Below are 6,589 nucleotides of genomic sequence, written 5' to 3'. Positions count from 1 at the left end.
TAAGGACTAGGCTCGACACAAAGCAGGCTAAGTGAAGTCTCAATCTCGTCAATCATCCATTTAAATTTAAAAAAAAAGGGAATTCGTATCTTGCAGAGCTTATATAGGGCTGGATCTCCTTTGCTAAATTTGGCAAAATAGCGTCAGTCATAAAATTCCCAAATGGACTTAGTAACTCCGAAGATTCCGTTATCACAATAGCTACCGAAGCTCCAATTCGAACAGAGACAAAAATCTTGAGAAAAATAGCTCCACTTTCAGAGCGCGATAGGTTGGGCTGCGCTGAAATGTTAGAAACATGTATGATACCTTAATAGCTCAAAATATAAGATTTTAACATAGTCAAAAAAGCGCATCCTTTTTCTAAGCTCTTGGGTAGTTGGGATCAGTACCGATGGAATTGGATATGCTGACAGCGATTCCAGAGAGCCGGCTATTCTTCATACACCAACAACGGAACCAGTTCTTATGATCGACCTGGAACGTCAAAGTTCTACTCCGATTTTCAAACTTCATTATTTCTATGAGTTTTGATTTTTCTTCTTGTCGAAATAAATGTTTTTTTAACTTAGAACAGTCGCAAAATATGATTCTAATGTTCTCGTGACCAGAGTTTGCCGAAGATTTCAATTCTTAGCCCAGCAAGCATTTTATTTCATTATTTAATTTTGGACTTCCAGCAGATTGTCTTCCACCAGGGAGGTCCTCCGGAGGACTTTCGGCCTAACGAGACCAAATTTGACCATACGTGGCCATTAATTGGCCGAGCACAGCCATATATTGAAATACTAAGTATTGGTCTTCCAGCGGATGGTCTTCCACCAGGGAGGTCCTCCGGGGTCCTCCGGCCAAACTTGACCAAAGTCGACCATAAGTGGCCATATACTGGCCAAAATTAGTGATCAGGAAGTATGAGTAATCATCGCTTGAAGATGGGCATTTTTTGAAATTTCGGAAAATTGACCAACTTTCAACCTTACCGTGTGACCAACCGGTTGAAGTCCGCACCGGTTTCTCAACGGTCCGTACAAGTTCAGACTCTGAGCTATCTAATGAGGTATGATTCATCATGCTGACTCATCGATAAGGATGAGTAATGGGCTGGTGAAAATTTCCGATTTTCGAGTTTTCGAGTCGAAAAATCGATTTTTTCTTTGCTTCACGTGGTTTTTTCTGGCGAAAGGGGGGTTTTAGGACCTCTAGAACACATCTAGAGTATAGAGAAAACAAAAAAATAAGTTTGGAAATTTTGGTGAAAATTATATTTTTCTCGACCAATGGTAAATAACTTTTGACCCACCCAAATCAAGCCAAGAAAAAGTTCGCATTAACGGTAACATAAATCTTAACTAGTGCCCAATATTTCTGCTCATTCCAGGTTTTAGGGATTATCAAACGATTCTATTTATTTAAAATAATACTCGTGAAGGTCACGTGACCTGGAGAATTTTTGCTTTCGAGTGCTTGTCCCCTGCTGATCTTCTAGAACCGAATATTTGAAATGACGATTCGAATCGGGAGTCGTAGTTCAATGGAAAATTGTAAGGGGTATCCTTAAAGATGGAGGCTTACTTTAATTATGAGCGCAAAACCCTTTGGGTTCGGTCGATTTTTAAATAAATTCTTGGGTTTTAAGTTGCATTGGATTTAAGAAAATTTAAGCCCAAATTATGGAATGAATTTCTTATTGGCCATTTTAGAGTCGCCCCTTTTAGTTTGAATGAAACTAAAGGTTGGAGTAAGATAATTTGTAATCTTTGATTCGTGAAATTTTCATTTTCGGAAAATGCCAAATCCGGAAAATCTAAAAGGAATGTAAACCCTTAAATTTTACTTAGTCCGAAAATGCGCTTAAATAGAATTGCTCCCGACTTACTTTAGATGTTTTCAAAAATTCGTCTTCCATCTTATTCTTTCTTTGCGTTTCTTCTTTAAACCTCTAGTTTTGAAAAAATCATTTTCACGGCCTTTCTTTTTGACCGATTTTTTATAATGAGAAATTCTGAAATTCAGAAACTCGGTTGAAGCGCTCAGGCAGAAACCATAAAAATAAAGAGGTCAAGGCGGAAAACGAGAAGTTCAAAATTTTACGGCCAATAAAATCATTTGGAGCAAACAGTAGTGAAGAACACCACCGTAACGCTCGAATAACTATGAAAGGGTCAATTCTAGCGCAGATCACGGGTTTCAATTAAATCGATTGGCTTAACTTGATCTTTGTTTCTCGGAACCAATCAGAATACCCATTGATGAAAATAATGTTCAATTATTGGAAATTTCTGACTTAAGGAACCCCACCCCCGCTTTGGAATCAATCGATTTTAAATTCTTCGTTACGAATTTCGACTGTAGCTCAGGTGACGGTAGAAATTTTTATAAAAAAATCTTTCGAGCGCAATCTCAAATATTGCCGAAAATCGACTTTGTAAATTCAAAGTCTGATACTTTTTCGAAACAGCAAGTAAAATCGACTAAGGGTGTCGCCACAAAATTTCATCCGCACGAACCTGATTTTCGGAAAGCGCAAAATTAATAATCTTTATCGGACTTTATCCCCTTAGATCATTTAATTTAATAAAAACTAGCCTTAATACAGATTTTTTCGAAAATTTGGTCCGCACGAGACTCAATTCACCAAAAACTGACGGAACCTCCTTAAATTTAGGAAACGACAAAGTATTTTCAACAATCAGAATAAGCCCCTTTCAAAATCGATAGCCGTACCCTTAAGATAAATATTCATTAAAATAGTACTTTCATTCATTCCCTTTTTCTTCCTCTTTGAAAAAACAAGCCCATAACGGTTCATAATTGAAATTATTTAGCTTACGTCTGTCTTTATCGAAAATCTGATGGAAATCAGAACATGTGAACTAAAAGAATCAACGCTTTTAAAAGTTTCGCCGAGTGTTTCTTTTCACAAAGAAAACTCGCGTTAAAGTCAAAAAGAAGATTGTTATTATGATAAAACCTATCCTCCTGTAGTTCAACGCTAAAGATTAACTGTAAGTTCAATTTTATGGGCTCACTTAAAAAAAAAAGGAATACCATGATAGATGAGCTTTAAAAAATAAGGATATATATTCAGATTCTGTTCTAAAACATGAATTAACGGCATTTAAAAACAAAATTCTGAACAACAACGCTTTTTCACGGAAAGCGAACTAAATTTTTACTGTAATAGTTCTTTCTATACAGTTTTTGCTAAAAGCTCTTCTTTTGAAGAAACATAGCTAAAACGATGAAATTTTCAGCTGTTAAAGACATCCATTATTGTTAGCTGACAGAAACTATTAGAACTCTGATTCAGATCATGAGTAGCAGAAACGATTTTTCGAGTGGTCGCCTTGAAAGAGCCGGTAGAACGAGCTCTGTCAATAGAAAAGCCGAAGAAACACCCATCAATTGGCTCGTTACAACAACTTTCATGTTCGTTTTCGTCGAAGGATGCCGAATAGTAACGCCAAACCCTGACGAAGTCTGCGTTATTTGTTCAATGCGAGACTGTGAATCAAGTATGAAGATGGGTATCAAAGCAAAATGTGGGCACTTTCTTCACATAAACTGCTTCCTTGAGCGATGCAAAAAATATGATCATTGTTCTGCTTGCTGGGACTCGATGGGACTTCGTCTCTTTACCACACACATGGAGAATCATACAAACGGCCGTTTATGCCCGATTTGTCGAAAGGGTAACCCCACAGTAACACTGCGCTGTCTTCACTCCTTTCATCCTGAATGCGCCGTACAATTCGCTCGCCTTACAAGAAAATGCATACTTTGCCGATGCTCAAGGATGGCATTTCTTACGATGGCTTTGCAGCAAAACAACTTCAAGTAAGAAACTAGTGTTTTTACATCCTGACACAAACGTAGCTCAACGACACTGGCTGAAGGAGGGGAAGAATAGGTGGGAAGAAGACCTCACACAGCAGCAACAGCCCTTCAAATTTTTCGACTAAGAACTTTTTACCTCTTACTGTAGCTCAAAGTTAAACCTTACTGTAGCTCAACGAAAAACTTCACTGTAGCTCAACGTCTAATTTTACTGTAGCTCAACGTTAAACCTCACTGTAGCTCAAGGTAAATCTTCTCTGTAGCTCAACGTTAAACCTTACTGTAGCTCAACGTTAATTTTTACTGAAGCTCATCGTTAAACCTTACTGTAGCTGTAACCTGAACTCAATTTTATTTTGCCAGCAAGGGGGGAAAAGTGTTATGGTCCATAACTTATGATTACAAAAACGAAAGTTGAGTCTCGAGCCAAGCTCACAGAATCCGAAGCTGAGGGGCGAGCGCGAGCACCAACTGCGAAGCGCGAGCTCATCACTCAACTCGGAACTGCAGCTCAGAAATAAAGTCGAACTCGAAGTGAGACTTGTGAGCGAGCGCTCCTATAAAAGTGCCTGACCATGCCCATTTTCCTCATTCTGGCCTTGCCCCAGAATCACAAATAAACACCGAATTACCGTCAATACAAAAGTAGTATGCTTACTTAGCAGGAACTTAGCTTAGTACATAGAAGTCATAAATGAGGAAGCATATTACAACACTAGAAGCCATAATCTTCAATATTTTTACAAAATCCACCGCTAGATTGGAGATAAGGCTTCAATCTTTCATATCATCAATCCAGATTTACCTTTTTAATGGGAATTTTCAGAGAACAATGGTCTGTTTTATTTTGAAGTCGATTTTTAGGTATAAACACTATAGAAAGTACTAAAAATAAAGGAATTTTCGAAATCTACGCTGTATTTTAGGTAGGGTTTCTTTGAAAAATGAATAAATTTGTAACAGGGATTCGGCGCTACGAAAGTTCAATATTCAAGGCTATATCCTTAAGGCATCTTAGTGGGACACTACAAAATCGACCATTGTCCAAATTTCCGGACTTTTTTTCAAAGTTGTATTAATTAGCGATCATTTTTTCTAAAAAAGGAATCAATTAACGATTAAATTAACTTCTTTTTGGGCGCAAGCTGAGCTTGTTCGCGAGGTTGAAGAAGAAGAGTAAAAACTTAGGGTCATTAAGTGGTTTTTCTTTCATAATCCAACGGCAACTCCTCCTCTTCCAACGGCAACTCCTCCTCCAACGGCAACTCCTCCTCCTCCAACGGCAACTCGTCCTCTCCCAACGGCACCGGCAATACCTTCAACGGCTCCATCGTCACCGTCTTTGACGAAGTCGATGTTGGCGCCGACCCTGGCGAAACAACCATCGTCGCGCCAGCCACCCCGGCCAACCGATCTGTCGTCACCGTACCTGGCGGCAGCGTTGTTGCTCCCGACGAGAGCGTTTTTGTTGGCGGCGCCAACGTGAGCGCCATTTCTGGCGTCGAGCCCCTCAACGCCACTGGCACCGGCCCTTCTCCCAACGCCACCGTCCTCAACGGCAGCGGCAACTCCACCAACGGCAACTCCACCAACGGCAACTCCACCAACGACAACGGCACCTACACCGAGCTCCGCTCCGACGACAACGGTCAGATTGGCGAGCAGGGCAACATTGTCCTTCGGGCATACCGACGGGATGGAACTTTGGGCCGGCCCACCGAATTCAACACTCCGCGAATCTTTCGCATCGAAAACTACGTCGAGCCGCCCCACAAAGGTAAATTTATCATCAAATGCTTTAATTTAATAATTTAGCTCCGGCCGACGCGACCCCCTTCCAAAAGCAGCTGGTCGCCCTCAAGAACAACATCGCCGAGATCTACCTCAACCACAACAACTTTCGCGAGGAATTGGCGAATGGAGAAGTAAGGGCGTTGATCCTCGTCAAAGACGAAAATGGGCGTGTGACCGCCTTCAAGAACAATATTGTTCTGCAGCGACGAAACTAACGGATTTATCTCCACGGGAGTCTGTTTTCAAAATAAATTCAATTTATCTTTAATATAAAATGCAACCGATTTATTTGATATTGATTGCATTTACGAGTCTTGCATTTCTGAGTCGAGCGGTCGAGAGAGTTGGAGCAAATAGTTGAGTAAAAGTAGAAAACGGAGCAAAAATCTAGTGTTGAAAATTGAGCCAAAACTAGAGCTAAAGCGGAAATTCGAGCTAGAAAACGGAGCGAAAATAGAGCTAGATAATAGAGCTAGAAACGGAGCGAAAATAGAGCTTGAAACTGTGCGAAAGGGTCAACTTTCCAAAAGAGCTGCCTCGAAAACCTTCCCAAAGAGCCGCGTCGAAATTTTCAAAAGAGCTGCGTCAAAATTCCCAAAAGAACTGCCTCGAAAACTTCCAAAAGAGCTGTCTCGAAAACTTGCAAAGAGTCGTCTCGAAAACTTGCAAAGAGTCGTTTTAAAATGTTCCAAAGAGTCGACTCGAAAACTTTCAAAAGAGCCGTTTTAAAATCTTCAAAAACTTTCAAAAGAGCAAGTTTGCAAAAAGCAAGCTTGCAAAAATCAAAATTCCAAGAGCCATAATGCATCTTTTAAAATTCAAATCTAGGTTCAAGATTTCCCTTTTTAAAACATTTCGTCAGATTTGTATTTTCGAGATTTGGTTTGGGTTCGTTTCTTGATGGCGCCCGAATACCAAATTACGAAAAAAGGCCACATTCCGATGTTTATCAAAGACC

The sequence above is a fragment of the Oikopleura dioica genome, chromosome YSR, assembly GCF_907165135.1.
Source record: "Oikopleura dioica chromosome YSR, OKI2018_I68_1.0, whole genome shotgun sequence".
In the NCBI taxonomy this organism is placed as follows: domain Eukaryota; kingdom Metazoa; phylum Chordata; class Appendicularia; order Copelata; family Oikopleuridae; genus Oikopleura; species Oikopleura dioica.
This window is presented reverse-complemented; position numbering follows the sequence as displayed.